We start from the raw sequence: 18,020 nt of genomic DNA, 5'->3' as shown, positions 1-18,020 counted from the left end.
AACCATGCAAAGATATTAAACAGGGGCCTTATTCTCTATCATATAAGTTATTTTGACAATAACGTAACACACGAATTTCAATTCAAAAAATCAATTTCACGCAGATAACATGACACGACGGCGTTATGCATTTATAGTGTCATACAGAATAAGGCTCCTGTATAGTTAATTATAGACCGAATATCAGGACCAAACTTATTCTCCAAAAGTTAGTAGCAATTGGTAATCGTTTTCTTATAAGAAATGTCTGTGTGACAAGATGTCACAGCGTCGTTAGATATTAATATAGAAATAAAATATTTACAGATGCCAATCCAATATGGACATTAAAAACGTATAAATCACGATACTATGGAAAAAAATATGAAGTGTTTTATAACAGTGTTTCGGTATTTCACGGTAGATTGAATAACCATCACATGAGCACAAAATTTTGATGAAATTTGGTACGGAATAAGCTCCAACTCCAAGAGAGCACTTATAAACGTTTTTAATAAAGGATAGCAATCTCAATCATCAATTCCAAGAATGAACATTAAAAATAACTCAATTGTAATTTCAAAAACACTATGTTCTGATTGGTCCTTTTTTAAAAGAGTTCGAAAAAAGCGATTGGGATAATTTATAAATAGTCGAATTGAGAACTTCTTCCTTTTTTGAATTCGGTTATAAATGGCGGTTTGGCTACTTTTTATATTCCAAACCGAATTCCTCAAGCTAGTAAAAGCTAGCAGCATTACATTAATAAAATCTATAAACAACATTCTTATTTTTGTACTAATATGTGAAAAAACCCGTAAAACATTTCGTCACTGATCGTAACGCAGTTCCGCGATAACTCTGCGTTTATGACAAGCCTTTGAACAATGGATTTCCTTATAACACCAACTGCTGTGATGTTTTTTACGTTTTCCTTTCGGACGTCTGTTAATTAGGTCATTGTGGCTGGATGATGATAGAGATAAAAAACATGCAGCTTTGTACCAAAAGGGTAGGTAGTGTTGTGATATAAACAATTTACTGTTTGAAGCATATTATAGCATAACCTAAAGCGATTTATAGCTAAGCATTAATTAAACGAAGATTGGTTGGCAGTGTAAAAATGGCGAATATGTTTGATTTATATAAGGATTCGAAACCGAAATGCAGTTTTGCGTTTCTAATATTTAGATACAGGGCTAGAAATATTTGAATAAAATGCCTTTTAATTGCCATTACGAATAAAAGTTCAAAACTATTCCGCATATGATTGACTACAACAAAGTTATTAAAGAGGTAAATATTGGACGTAATTTCGGAGATAGCGGACGCATCTTCATTATTCCCATTGACCGGCATCCTGCGCAGTGCCGACAGCCGGAGTGTCCGGACGTTCGCTGCGTCGGTCAGATGCCGAGTTTTTAGGTCAATCTCGACTCATAGGTATGTTGACCCATTGGTCGTTTGTAAATCAGGTTTACCCGCTGTATTTTAAGATTATAACAACGAATTATGGTTGTCGATATTTTAAGCGCTATATTTGATGTATTTACATAATATTTATTTAATTATTATTATAAATTGTTATGCTACTAACCATTTGTCTGTTTCTTTCTGATTTCAGTTGTAATAATAATTTAGCTCTGTCTTACTAGCTAGTGGTAACACTAAAATTAACATTACTTGGCTAACTATGAAGTGTTTTAAGGCTAAAGAAAGAAATTGTATTAAACTTACTGTGCGAACATATAATAAAAATGTAAAGGGCCGATGTCTGTACGTTATAGAAATTGAAAAAAAAATATGCTAAAGGTCTAACTTTAAACATAGCTCTATTTTATCTCGAGAAAGTATAAATCGGGGCTTTATATTCCGAAAAAATATTTCACACGGTCGGATGCGCCAACTATTTAGAAATAAAGAACAAAAGCTATTTATAAATAAAGGTGTTGTCGAAGATTATTTATGTAAACTCAAACACCTACATAAGTATTACATTTAATGTTGCGTACATCTCTTTGTTTGCTAATCAATTATGCTTGAAAAATATTAATCTTCAAAGATACTAAACCGTTTTTCAGGCTTTGTAATCTAGATTTATGAAGTAATGTAGATTTTATCATTGAACATGATAGAACGGCTAAAACATCTTGATAATAATAATAATATCAGCCCTGTATTATATACTGTCCCACTGCTGGGCACGAGCTCCCCTACTATTGAGAGGGCCTAGTCCTTAGGCCTTAGTCCACCACGCTGCCTAGACTTACACACCCTCAAAATTCTTATAGAGAACTAAGGTACATACCTTGTACATACCCTGTGGTGAAGGAAAACATCGTGGGGAAACCCACATGGGTTTCCCCACGATGTTTTCCTTCACCGTTAAAGCAAGCGATAATTTGCCAAGAATATTCACATGATTATAGAAAAGTCTAAGGTTTGCCCTTGAGTTTTTAACCTGCGGACATTCGTCGCGGTAGTCCGTTCCACAACCAACTAGGCTATCGGCGCTCTACAAATCTTTATTACCGTTTAATTAAATTCCAAAATAAGTTTAATAGAATTATTGACCATAAAATACACATTAATTTAAGACAGGTGTTAAGATATTAATGTTAAGTGCATTCATAATTATAAGTTTTTTAATACTAGCTCCTTCCCGCAGCTTTGCCTACGTGTAGGTTTTTACGGGATAAATCACGATAGCATTCAAGATTAATGTCTTATTAGAAAAAACAATCATAATTTATTCAGTAGTTCAGATTTTGCTGACCTAAACTAGGTATATTTTATATTAGCCCGGATAGCGACCAACGTGCACAAGATGTTTAAACCCGCCATATGGCCCACGTAAGCCGCGTTCCGGGATCAGCCTGTGTATATCCGGTTCCAACAGGCCGGCATAATTGTATCGACTGCCGAGGGGTAATCATCTCTCGTCAGTCGACATTCTATTGGACCCCACTCCATTTACCATCTGGTGCGGTGCGGTCACTTTACCATGGCCATACAAAAAGATAAGCCGCTTCAAACCTACAAACTTTTCTTCTTCATATTAGTATAGATATTCCAAAGCAACGGTACATCTTGCGCTAGTCTGCTTTCCATTCTTATTTTAATTTCTGACAACTGGTGAAAGTACACCGATATACTTTTAGATGTTCATCTTTAACGAAGCAAATATGCATGCATCGATCTCACGAACACTTAATTATTTATTTATTCGCAAAGCAATTTACATCATTCGTAAGATGCAAAATTTTAAAAAGCGGCGTTAGCCTAGTTGGGTATGGAACGGACTGCCGAGACGAATGCCGCAGATTCAAAACCCAATGGCACACACCTCTGATGTTTCTAGAAATTATGTGTGTATTATTTGTGAATTATCGCTTACTTTTACGGTGAAGGAAAACATCGTGAGGAAACTTGCATACATCTATAGGAATTTTGAGGGTGTGTGAAGTCTACCAATCCGTACTGGGCCAGCGTGGTGGACTCAGGCCTAATCCCTCTCAATAGTAGAGGAGGCCCGTGCCCAGCAGTGAGACAGTATTATAATACAGGGCTGATATTATATTATTATTATTATTATAAGATGAAAAACAATGGAAATATGGGAGGAGATTACTTAAACCTGTAGAAGTTAGAGTAAGTAAGGTTCAGACTGTTCTCTTAGAATTAGTTTCAAGTTGATGTAAATTATGTGACACGTATATGTATAGTGGCGATAGCCTAGTTGAGTGTGAAATCGACTGCCGGGACGAATGTCCGCAGATTCAAAACCCAACGACGTGTACTTCTAACTTTTCTAAAGTTACATCTATATTCTTTGTGAATTATCGCTTGCTTTAATGGTGAAGGAAAACATCGTGAGGAAACCCGCTTACCTGAGAATTTCTCTATAATAATTTTGAGGGTGCGTGAAGTCTGCCAATCCGCACTAACCTAGCGTGGTAGAGTCTACCACGCTAGGTTAGTGCGGTAGAGGAATTAGTCCTTAGTCAAGGACTAATTCCTCTCAGTAGTAGAGTAGGCCCATGCTCAGCAGTGGGAAATAGAGGCAGATATAAAATACAGGGCTTATATTATTACATATTATAATACACAAACAGTGCGTTCAATTATCCGATTTAAAAGAATATGTAGCCATAACCCATTAAGTGTAGGTAAGATATCCTTGTTAAAATTAATTAGGTCATTTCACAGCTTGCGGCGGACAATGCCCGGTGTACACTGTAGTCATGTACAGAATTATCAGTATTTTTATAACCTTATAACCCGTATTTTGATTTACGTAACATCTGCACATCGTGGACGTTAAGATTATGTAAAAATAGATAAAATCTGGCAATTTATGTTAGTGGGCCTAAATTTTAATATACTGATTATGTTGGTAAGTAATAATAATGGTTTTTTTTATTCATTGGGTATTATTTGAGCGTATTTTGAAGATATTGAAAATATTTCTATGTTGTATAAATATTAATATATCCCTCATATTTTATATATCATTAATTTAACAATATCATATACAGTCAGCCACATAAGTAGCTGAACAATTTCACAATATAAAATGATCTGTACACGTATGAGTATGGTAGAAGAATTTATTATTGTTTGTCTTAAATAAAACCCTACGTAGTTTAACTTGTTAATTTTTTGTTGCCAATGACACAATATTATTAGATTTAAAGTCTTAAATTTGTTTAGCCAGTTTTGTGGCTGAATACACATTTGCCTCTCACATTGCTGATATTATTTTTTCAGGCCACCCTAAAACTGTAAATTGCCCTTCCCGTAGCAAATAAAGGGAAATACATAAAGAGTACTTGTACAATGTCTAGGTAGAAAAAATAATTGTATAGTATTTGCGAACTTCCTTCGATTTCCTCACTAAGCAAGCCTATTGGGGATATCGTCCAACGAGAATACGATTGGTGTTCACATAGCACTTCAAATCTAAATATATATTAAAACTCTATATTGTATAGCACATGAATGTCAATAAAAAATCGAAACACTATCTTGTGCATCACCTGAGTTTTAAGGTGCATATCAGCTTGATAATAGCGGATATAGGGATTTGAGATATTGAGTTTTTACGATAGTGGAGACGTAGACAAGTTACGCAATAAATAATAATAATATCCGCCCTGTATTATATACTTTGAACTGCTGGGCACGGGCCTTCTCTATTACCAAGAGGGTAAGGCTTTAGTCTACCACGCTCGCCTTGTGCGGATTGGAAGACTTCACGCACCCTCAATAATTCTTATAGAGAACTTCTCAGGTATGCAGGTTCACGATGCTTTCCTTCACTGTTAAAGCAAGCGATAATTCTTAAAAAAAAAACACATAACTTTGGAAAAGTCAGAGGTGCTTGACCCTGGGTTTTGAACCTACGGACATTTGTCTCGACAGTCCGTTCCACTTACAACTAGGCTATCGCCACAATATTACGCAATGTTCATGTGGAATATAAATTATTTAACAGAATGACAATAACCATTACGCGTAGACGCTCTTTTAATATCGGGAACAAGAAATTGAAAATTTAAGACGATCTAATCTTCATTCATCCAGCAGTCTGAAGTAAACACGCATGCCTTTTGTCCCCAAAGGGTTACGCAGAGACGCTAACTCACTAGTGCATGAACTTTTCGCCAAGTGTACTTCATCCCATGATGTGATAGGGTGAAAGCCTATCACACTGGGCACAAATTCCAGACGCCAGATTGATGATAAACTTAACGCAATCCAAAGATCGAACCCAAGACCTCAGGAAGGCAATCGTATCGTAACATTGAGGTTATGTTTGAAATATTTTATCTACAATATTCCCATCGAAACTACAACAAACTTAATAGAAATTCTGAATTAGAATCATTAAATTATAATCATTTACAATTTATTTACATGTATTGACAGATCGAAACGTTTATCAATATTAACGCCTTAATAGAATTAACTTTCTGTCGACAACTGTACTTTAATACTTTATGCTCTAACTATAATTTATTTAAGTACAATATTAAACTCTCTTATGGAATTAATGAACTTTCTATACCTTTGGATTATAATAAAATTATATTTTTTTTAATAATTATTCGGTCTAACCGGACATTATGTTTATTGACCAGTTTCGTAGTTTGACCGGTTGCGAACACTTACGATTTTATGAAGGGATTTGAGTGAATTCCAATAGATAACTTAATTAAATTAATTATATTTATCATTAATTTAATCCGACATTTAATTTACTGCGTTTTGAAATTGGTTTTCGGTGAAAATTGGAAATTACTGAGAATTTAAAATGTAGTTAAATCGTAATGCTCGAACTGGCTGAGAAAAAAGTTAATTATTTTCAAATTTAAAATGAATGTCTTTTTATTCATTAGTTAAATTAATATCCTCTTCACATTTTGTTAATGAAACATCGTATTTAATAATGTTTGTTTGCGTTTAAATTGGTTTCTACGTGTTATATTGATAATTTGATGTTACGCAGTTAGTAACTAATAGTGAAAAAGTTATTTCCAATAAGGAAATGTAATTCGTTTTTAAGTAAATTAATTCTTTGACTTGTATATTCAAATATTCTATTAATTAAGTACTTCTTTATTCTGAGAATTCTCTATAACATTCTCGATGCGCATAAAGACCGTTATTCAAAATAGTTTATAATCCTTTTTTTCATTCTAGAGCACAGAAACAGCGACTTTAAGCACCTAATGTTTAAAGTTTGTGTAGTTTTTTATTGCTTTGACTGACGAAACGAGCTGGCCTTTCGCCTGATGGTAAGCGATATGGTCACCCATAAACGGTAGAAACACCATCCAACACCTTTAATTCCAAAGTATTGTTTGGTATTCCACTGCGCTGGCCATCCTGAGACGTCAGATATTAAGCTTCACTATATCCAGTAGTTACACTGCCTATAATGTTCTTCAAACCGGAACACATCAGTGACTACACACGGCTTCTTGGCGGCAGAAATAGATATGGCACCGGTACCTGCCTAGGCGGGTTCTCACATATGTGAGACCTAACTATATTGAACTTGAAAATTAAATCAAAGTAATTTTATGTCTCATAAGACACTAGCTTATGTCCGCGCCTTCGTCCGGTTGATAAGTTTTCTAGGATAAAAGTCCCGCTTTATTTTTCCCGGGATAAACCTTATAGCACTCATAATAATTTAGCTTCCAATTATTGAAATAATTTTCAAAATCGGTTCAGTAGTACCAGAGATTAGCCCCTACATAAGAACTTTTCCTCTTTATAATTGATAATATTATATTGAATTATCATTTATAATATAAGTTAGGTTTTATTAGGAATTACACAATTTGAAGCATGAAAGATAGTGCGTACAGATTTTTTTTAAGAAGAAATACTATCCAGTCCCAATAAATTACATTAGAAAGAAGGTCGCAATCATATTTGTTCAATAATATTAGTATAGATTGTAAAAGTCAGTTGGTGTAACGAAATGGCCTGTAAATGTCCCGCGGTAGCACTCTTGTTCAACTGAAGTGACAACGCTATAAATCTTCGACTACCCACGTGCTTTAGAAATGGATTTAAATATACATGCTTTTTAAGAAGGTGTTATTCACTGGCTATTTAAAGTGTATTGTGCCGTTTTTGGAGTCTTAAGTATGTTTAAGTTATTGTGATCTTATTTACATGATTTAAAAAGGCTTTTATTTTCTTTATGTCATATTTATGGACCGATAAGTCATTCTTGTTAAATTGTTATAATTTTACCGAACCGATTAGACCTGGGCATGTTTTATGAATTAAATCAACCGAAGCGATATTGTAACAGTAATGTAACAGCCTTTTCATACATAATATTGTAAGATAATTAAACCGTATATGTCATTATTTAAATCAAGATTTAAGTTATCAACGCAGTTTTTTACCAAAATATTATTTATATATTCAGAACTTTTCAAAGATATTTGCTATTTTTTTACTTACATTATATTTATCCCTATTATATTTATGTAAATGTGAATATCTTAAGTAATTTTAAATAATTACGCCTCTTATAGATACGTTTCGTTTTATTTTTTAATGACTACTGCCACTATTATTCAGCTACGCCATTCGCTTTGTTTTTTTTTTTTCCAGTATAATAGTATTAATTGGCATTCCTGGAGTCACCATAACAAAAGTTTTTATTACACTGTCAAATTTAATAAAGTTGTTTGTTTATTTTGTGTATAATATATTGACGGATAAAGTTATAAATTAGTTTTTATAGCACATTAACCTAAAATGGAGTTAAAAAGAAACGTATGCTTTTTTAATTTTACATTCGTGTTGATTAGCTTCAAAATTGAATTGAATTATTTAAATAAAAATATATTACGAATTTTATCGCAGGTTTTTGTATTACAATTTTCTCCAGACGTTTTGAAGACTTGGGACTTGAATAATTTAGTAATTACATTTTAAATTCTTTAAGCATATTTATATATTTAAATAATGGCAGTGGTACTTACAAGGGTAGTAGCATTTGATGCGAGGGATGAGAAATTTATTTTGTGTTTAGTGCAAATGCATCTTCGCTTTGAAAGCGGCGGACTTAAGCATTAAGCTTAAGCTTAGCATTAAGTCTTATTGAGTTCTTGCATTTATTCACAAAGACTTTTTAACTACATAGCCTGCATGCCCTACTTCCCACTGCTGGGCGCGAGCCTTTACTACTGAAGGTGTAATCTATGGAATACTTACTTATAATACTAATCGGATTCTTACAAGCCTTTTAACGGAAACAATCAACCTGATGACAATTTTGTGTCTAAAATGTATCTTTAAAATAAGTTCACGGAACAAACAGTGTTATCGTTAAAAATGACCGCGCAAGTGTTAACAAAGGTCAAGGCGGTGATAAGCCACACGATGCACCGACACTCAGGAAATATACTATTGCAGTATGTTTCGAATGGGTTCATTGATTATTTTGTAAGAGAATCTGTAGGAAATTATATCATAATTTGGCATTCGTGTATGATTTTAGAAATTAGTGTTTGGCTGTACGGATTATGGTTCCTTTGCCTTGCATGGAAATTTAAAATAAGATTATATTACTTAAATGTTTATTTCTTTTTTGTAAGTTAAATTACTTATTTTATTGACACGAAATAGCTAGAAAAAAATAAGTACAACAAAAAAATAAGTAACCTTAATTTTGAATAGGTAGACAAAATATTTTATATTCTTTTTATATAATGTGTTACAAGTAATAAAATTTAAATAAGTGCGGCTAATTTAAAAACAACATGGTATTATATTGAACCTCAAATTAATAATGATAGTTAATTATTTTCTTGATTATTTTTATTTCACTTATAGCTTAATAAATTAAAAACCCATTAGAGCCAAAATAAAACGTTTTTATTTAATTAATTTTATGACAAATAACCAAATAATTAGTCAGCCCGGTCCTAACAATTTTAGTTAATTCATCTTTACATTTATTTTAAATTTCTAAATATTCTCAATATAAACCATCGTAAAATATTCTAAACAATCAATTCGTACAAACTTTTACTTACATAAATTCTCTTTCGATATGGCTACACAGCCTAAAATGTATCAGCATACATTTTATTCTCCAAAAAAGTTCGAAAACACTCCACTAACACAACACAGGGTTCAGATCGTTAGAAAAAAAATAATATTAAAAACTTTTTTCGTCTATACTTTCGATCGCATTCGTGAGTAAAATGGCGCGAACTAACACACGTTCATGCAGCCCAATGTGTCTCCGGCGACTAACTCGATACTACCGCCGGCCCTAACACGCAAGCAAGAGTCTCAGAATTAAAAAAATTGGAGGGACGCAGTGCACCCACACCGAGAGATTCGACGACGGATGTGGTCTGTTTATTGTTTCTTCATTGTGAAAGATACAGATGGATACGTTGGACACCAACCCAATTTTTGGACAAATAAACTTGCCCACAAAATAACAAATAAAGTGAAAGATTATGCAACTGTTATTTTTTGTTCCCTAACGTTGTAAACTATTAGTGAACTTATTATTCTTGTGATTTGTGGTTTCAATTAGTACCTACTTATGAGTTTAACTGCCTAGTGCAAAAATAAAATCAAACGCGCGCCAAATTTAGTTCGTAACAGTTAATACTATTCGCCAATAGATGGCGTGGAATAATGTCTTCACTACTCGCCGCTAGATGGCAGTAGTAACAAAGTTACTACATGACAATACTTAAACACAACAATGAAGTCATTTGATATGCCGACTGCCAATTATTGTTATATATATAGATAAACATTATACATACATAAATGTATAATACATTTGTATAATTATGTTAATTCTAATGTAACAATTAACTGATGACTAAAGTAGGTAGTTGTTTTACGTTTATAATTAGCATAATGATTCAATTGAATTCTACGATCAATAAATGCTTGGATTATTTTTAATTGTAAAAATCGCAAATGAAATATACTCGTAATTATAATGATTGCGTGCAAATAATTGGAGCTCGTAGAAAATTCAATTACGCTACTATTTCGTAACACGAACGAAGCTAATGCATTAATTACCTCTATGATTGTACACACGAGTTGGAAAAACGAAGGGTGGAGCATCGATTCCCGTAGCTTAATGATTTTACACACACACCACACTTCACGCCTTCAAGGCGTAGGGGAAGGGGTAGGCAGAGGGGCAACCAGGTCACCCACTTTCTGCCAGTGTATTCCGTCCCATGATGTGATAGGGGCCGAGCCTATTGCCGTATCGGGTACAAATACCTGACTGCAATGATAATGAGCAGAAAAACCCAATATCACATTGGCCGACCCGGGATTCGAATCCGGGACCTCGGCATTGTAACGTACAGCGAATGCAATACATCAAAGACTATAATTGAAATTAATATATTATATATTATAATTGTAATTACTGAGTTCTATTTAACTGAATATTATAATATTGTTTCCTGTTCAAGAGCGTAGCGCAGTGCAATATAGACTTATATTTTCACATTTTAACAAGTTGAAAAGATTTACTGGTGGTAGGATATATTTTATATCCGCCCGGATAGCGACCACCGTACACAAGGTAAAAGCCCGCCATAGTGGACCACGTGAGTAGTTTTGTATTCTCATTTACTAAACACATTTTTAAGATACTTTTGTTATGAACCCCTATATAGAAGTCTGTTGTCCGAAATAAATTACTTGTATTATTATTTACTCGTCTCGCCTTTTAGATAAAAAAATACGCATTAATCATGAAAATCGTTTCTACGGACTACCTAATACATTTATACAAAATTTATCTAGCGCTCATTATAATAAAAAGCAATGTCATAGATAGTTCGCCATTTTTTGTTGGTCTCAAATTAGTCCGACCTTCAACTTGTCATAAATATTAAAGAGCTATTTACAAAGATGTACTCTTATATTTTAGCTTATTCTAACGATGTTGGCGGACTCTCAGGTGAAAACAGTTACTACGTAGAGTCTAATCTCTATTTTAGTTCTTTCGTGCCATCCCGAGCTGGCTTTCTTGTTTACTTCATCATAAATTTTGTGTCCATTATAAAATGTCTGTAGTTTTGTAAGCGACTTCATTGGAGTAATAATTATCATAAGCGCAACTATATTCGCCTACGTGATGAATAAAGCATTTAATTTTTATTTTATTTATGTAGCAAGGCACATGGGATGGCATGGGATGGTCCCGAGTAAATCATGCTCTCCTATCTACCAGACTCCGGGATTTATTTGCATGGCAGTGGGTCAGTCGCTATATGTTGATTGCAAGCACCCGCGACCGTGATCAGATTTTTGTATCCGGAGAGCGCGGCTGTGGTGTTAAATAAAGCGAAAAAATGTGCACTGACTGAAATTTATATTCATTTGAAAAAAAATAACAAAAGTTTGTCGGTCTTAAAACGTCTAAAACAAATCATTTGTTACTTGGAAAAATATTAGGTGGAAAGGGGGATGGTTGAATATAGTACTTTTAAGCCGAGTTACGCGATCAATAAGTTATGTATGCTTTCAAAGGTCAGAACAGCAATCGTGTTGATGATTATATCAACATTTGTTCATCATGACTACATTGAAATTATAGTCATTGATTTCGTTCCATTCCACACAGACAAAGGATTGTGCGAGATTTGCAAATATGGCTAGTTCCTATTTCGAGATTTGTAATGCTTAAAAGACTAATGGGCTATTTCATATCTTACTAAATGCTACTCGCAACATAAATGTATAAGCCGATCAAATGCAAAAGTCGCAATATAATGCTCCAGAATAAATAGTAATGATATAAGTAGGTACTATATACATTAGCTGCTTAATACGATAATTGACATGTAAAGTGTAATTGAAACTTGTAAAATAAGCCTTTAAATAGGTCGCCTGGATAGCGTTACTAGTGTCTTTTAACAATAACAGCTACCTGAATACCGAAATACTCTAGCAGCGTGAGAGATTAGACCTTTACCACTTAATAGTGAAAAACATTAGGTACAAATGCTAGTCACTATAACCGAAACCCAGCATTCCCTGCGCATTGCTGCTTAGAAAAAAAAATAATGGCACCACTCGATGTGAGACTGTACCTAGTCCTTAAAAAAAAACACTCATGAATCCAAAGAATTCATTTTATAAAAAGAAAAACAAACTACGATTTCTTTATTTAAAATTAATGTTCTATATTTAAAAAATAAATATTAAAAAAGATATGAAAAAAATAATTAACACATTCCAACGGATGATCTTTTTCATACTGGAGAACTCATTTGAATAGTCGTGAGTGTTCCGACGTTCGAACTTCGAAACGAATGATTACGAAGGTCGAATAGATTGCTTTAACAGCGGATTGTAAAAAAAAAAACTGTATTTCGTGCACTATAGTGTTATATTTTCAATATCAATTATATCAAAGTCATTCCGACGAATTTATTTTACAAATTCATTTGGAATTTTACGGTAACGCAGTCCATTAGCAATTATAGACTCTGTATTACGTATAACCTTTTTATTGGTGTTGATTTAAATTCATCATTTATAAACCTCAAATTATGTTTTGTTTTTATAAAGTTTATTTCTCGTAATATTAAATAATAAATTGTTAACTAATTCAAACTTAAAACTTTTTACGAAGAATGTAACTCTTACTATAGTATATTCTAAGTACCGTAACGTACAATTAAAATTGCTCGCCGCAGTTAGCCTAACTTTGTTAATATGGATGATCAGATATTATAAAATCATATCTCCGTAATTGCTTTTACGTTAATTAAAAAGTCAATAACTTCATTTATAGGCGGGAAAAGAGTACTCGGCAGCAAATACATCGAACTATACAATACGCGGCAGTGTATATTATATATTAGGTTTAGAAAGGTATAATCGGTTAAAACTCAGTGTAAGATCTACCACTTAAACCTGTAATGTTAATTTACTGACGAGTTATTTTTTTTATTCATCCTTAGAGGACAGACTATAGTCTTTCGAACATACTGCCTAGTCTTACGTATGTTTACCGACGAGTAATATAGTGTATGTTTTTTACTGTAGTTGTAAAAACACATAAACATTATGCCACTAATGGTAACATAAATTTTCCATAAACTATTAAAAAAAAAGACAATCAACTCAGTAGATAGATTGACGTTTAAATTGCAAAGGTAATCAAACACACAGCCACTGTCACATCTGTGTTTTCTACACAGATGTTTATCAAGCGATTGAACTCAGCTTGTATCGATCGATGGATCGAGGCAAACGAGTTCTCTATCGGTTTCAAGCGATAATGTGCTTTAATAACATCTTTTGTGTCTGTAGGTATTGAGTATAAGCAACTTTTGAGTATACTACTTATAGTTTTAATGGCCTCCCTCCATGAAATTTCTAGTGGTATAATATATACATTCTGCCACAAAAATATCTGAACAAATTTAAGACATTAAAACTTCTAACACATTAACTTTAATCGCAATAGATTTTTTCCTTTATCTAAAAAAGTCAACTCTTTGATTTATATTAGTGAAGAAAAAATAATTTTAAATTCTGAATTCGTTCAACTACTTCTGTAGTTGACTGTAAAATGAATGTATTGCACAAACTAATACAATTAGATAGCTTGCGAATACTTACGTAGTAAAAAAATATTAAAATCGATCACTGAGCAATCACGATTCCCGCCAAAAGTAATAATAAAAAAAAATATTATATGAATTTAATTAATTACATTATATCAACGGCTCAATAATGAATAATCTTGTACGTCACTACTAAATGAATTTCAATTACTTAGCACTATATTTTACAAAAACTTGCTTTCCATTTTTGTGCGTCATATAAAATAATCTATGCTGTTTGATATGTATCTATAGCGAACTATTGTTACGTTTACACTGGGCGCGAACATAAAAGACCAATTCGTTGCCGCATCACATTTCCTGTCATTCAACCGACAGCTCGACAACAACCGACGTCACTAAAAGCGGTTTTATTTGGTTATTAGATACATACAATATACGTTTGTGGTTTATTTGATTTTATTTCTATATATGCCATAATTTATCACCTAAATTCTTGAAAAATTAAAAACGTTTAAATGAACTTATTTGGCTTTAGTTACTAATTTTTTAAGGTATTGCGGTTAATTTATAAATATGTTGAAATGAATCATAATGAATGATTGGAAGGCTAAATGGCTAGCGACATTTATTCGACATTCAGTTATATACTCAATATACTTGGAATTATTATATTTTCCTGTAAATTTTGAAAGTAGTTCAATTTTTCGAAATAAACGCCTGTTAAGACAATAAGCCTACAGCTGTGAAATTATAATGCCTTATGCTTACTGTACCTTTAGTTTGAGCTAGATGAAACATTTTAAATATTAGTAAATAAAATTAATACTATTTATTTATTTGTAATAAGGTACACCAACAGCACTACATATTACATCAATCAATATTAAAAAAGCAATAAGGTACAGCATCTGATATGTGTGCTACTAATAGGTGAACACAGCATTTACCACTAACAACATATTGAATTAAAATTTAAGCGCTACCCAACTATTTATATTAACATGTCGGATAAGCAAATTAACTTTACAGCTGTGGAATTATAGCCCCTTACGCTTATTACCTTTAGTTTGTGATACTTATTTTTTTAATACTAAAATAATTAATACATTGTATTAAAATAATTAACCGTTACACAGTACTCATCGCCAAGAAACATTAAATATCTTTGAAACAAATACTCGTCGAAGTTGTTTCAATTGTCAGTTTCATAGCGGTTACTGTTTCTCAGCTACAAGTTGCCAACGTCTGTGTGACGCTTTATTTTTTCTATTTATTACACTTTATTATACACCAGAGACAATAATCACAGAACAAGAAAAGAGAAAAAAGTACAAATGGCGATCTTATCGCACAATGCAATCTGTTACAGACAACCATAGGCTTTGGCATTGTAGACAACCAATTAGACGTAACTTATTCCTTACACACATCTTCTAGAATCTCTATATGATAGAAGTGTTAACAACGAACGTTAACCACCAGCCCTATGCTCGTTGAATCAAAAAATAATTCTCGTAAAGTGACGAATTCCATTGCTAACACGTATTGAACTAAACTGAATCCTCCTAGCCGAATTACAACTACGCCAACGAGGCAGTCGCTAATACGTACTTTGTAGGTTAAACAATTAAAAACCAATTACCGTAGCCTTTGTTATGTAAACCTGTTTTACAGAACAAGATAATTTTTGCTTCGCAGCGTGAGATAAAAAATGATAAGGTGTTTGTGAGTAAATGACAAACGGACAGACGTCGGAGGATGATTAGGAAATCTGCATATTTGTTTATTGTCGTTTACATGTATTGTTAGGACGTGTATTCGTACAAAGCTGAGCGCGAACATGAATTTATTGAAATTGGATTGGATTATAAAGTTCTCATTTCGGGGAATTCGGGATTCTCATAGTTCTACTGGTGGTAGGTCTCTCATATGTGAGAGTCCGCCTGTAGTAACACAGCAATGTCTATTTCTGCCGCCAAGCAACAGTGTGTAGTGACTGTTGTGTTCCGGTTTCAAGGACATTGCAGGCAGTGTAACTAGTGTACATAATAAGACTGAACATCTCATGTCGTAGGATGGCGAGCGCAGTGGAATACCAAACAAACCTTTGTACTTCAAGGTGTTGGATTGTGTTTCTGCTGTTTCTGGGCGGTCGTATCGCTTACCATCAGGCGAACGGCAGGCTCGTCTCGTCATTCAAAGCAATAAAAAAAGGTCGGAAATTAACAATTGAAGCATTGTTTAAAAATAGGATATTTTAACTATATCACGATAGGCATTATCACATTGTTCCATAATCTAGCAAATTACGGTTCTAAAGAATATGTTTGTGCTGGAATCTGTTGTTTGTAATATTTAAAGAAAAATATAAAGTATTAAATGTCTACTAACCTGCACTTGGCCAGCGCGATTGACTAACACTTTTCACAGGAGCGAGGACGAACTACGTATCAAATAACGGATCCTCGATCACCCCCACCCACCCTAAGAGAAATGAAACCCTCACCCTATGAGAAACACTTGACCCCCTTCTTGACTTAGAAATAAAAACTTATGTGATTCATTTGGAAAAAGAAAACTTTTCATATTAGAGGCCCATGAATTACACTTGTACAATACAAGATAATACTTAATACTTGCTACATTAAAATCAACTACAATATTCAGAAACCGTGTCACACCTTTAAAACCAAAACAAAACTTCCGATAATTTAAACAATTGTGCAGTAAAACGTTTGTTTGAAGACTCGCGGCTCCATTTTCAACAATGCTCGTGAACAATGACTGCAACCCAATGCCACGCGACGTCGCATGAGTCAGCTATTTTGTAAAAACTAAGTGGAAATGGCGCTTAACAATAATATATAATGATTTCTTTTGTTTACACGAATGTTAGACATTAAAATAAACTTTTCGGATTTTATTGCGGTTTTTTTTATTATAATTTTCTTTCGACGTATAGAAGACTGCAGCCTTCGTGCTCACGGGGTGGACTGAGGTCTTGGTCATCCGAAAAGTCAAAGTTCAAACATCTACCTACATTTTACAATTATAAAATTTTTAATTTTAACTATGGTGGTCCGTTTTACGCAGAATGAGCTCACAGTATTTTGAAGTCTGGCAACCGGTTACCGTGGTTTCTTGTATTCAAAATTTCTTCCGACGTTTCGAAGACTGCAGCCTTCATGGTCATGAGGCGGACTAAGATGTAGATCGTCCGAAAAGTCAACCTTGCAATATCTACCTACATTATCATTACATACTTACTTACATTACAATATTTCAAATCCTTTTATATATCTTTAGTATAAGTATCAACAAACCTCAAAGGGTTAACTTTTTTTAAATTAAGATAAAATAATATTTCTATTGAAGTAAACTTGTAAAAGCGTTTTGAATTTGTTTACCTACTTTTGTGGCTGACTACAATACAAAACGATATTGTAGTATGTAGGCATGGGTTTTATAGCATTGTGAATTAATTATAAGTTTGTGGCGTGCTCAGCAGCACGACCTATGACTAAGTAGTTTTTTTATAAAAGCAGTACCTATTTTGAGGTTTAAGGACGAAAATAAAATACAATATATTATTTTTATTGTATATTTTATTCTTGGCAAGGCAAAGTAGTCACTTTGTCGTGCCAGGAAAAAATATAAAAAACAAAATATAACTAAAACTGCAGTCGCACCGCACCTGATGGTAAGCGATGTCGTACAGATAAAGTATCGAAGCATCACGCAACTTACATAACAATATCTTTGCCAATTCACTCCACTTACATACCAAAATATCTGTTTTAACTTTTGGCATGTACACTCATTAATGGTCCTAATCGATCGGGTGAAAGCCGCTTTTGCCAATAATAAAAAGGTACATTATTAAACTCTATTTAATTAGGTCTGCATTGACTAGTTAATTAACCG

At 33.3% G+C, this 18,020-nt stretch overlaps 1 protein-coding gene across 2 annotated transcripts in view; it reads right to left on the bottom strand.

Annotated features, from left to right (window-relative positions):
- LOC115446191 (phospholipid phosphatase 2) overlaps positions 1–18,020 on the bottom strand; it is a 141,806-nt gene that overhangs the window by 102,757 nt on the left and 21,029 nt on the right. The window contains exon 1 of one of the 2 annotated variants that reach the window (XM_030172758.2): positions 9,552–9,791. The exons of the other annotated variant lie outside the window; for it this stretch is intronic. The gene's annotated coding sequence lies outside the window, so the exon portion shown is untranslated. Of the gene's footprint in view, positions 1–9,551; positions 9,792–18,020 lie in introns of those variants that run through there. 2 annotated transcript variants of the gene reach the window in all.

The sequence above is a fragment of the Manduca sexta genome, chromosome 16 (genome assembly GCF_014839805.1).
Source record: "Manduca sexta isolate Smith_Timp_Sample1 chromosome 16, JHU_Msex_v1.0, whole genome shotgun sequence".
Lineage (NCBI taxonomy): Eukaryota > Metazoa > Arthropoda > Insecta > Lepidoptera > Sphingidae > Manduca > Manduca sexta.
Note: the sequence above shows the minus strand (reverse complement) of the source record. Positions and strands in the feature narration are given on the sequence as shown.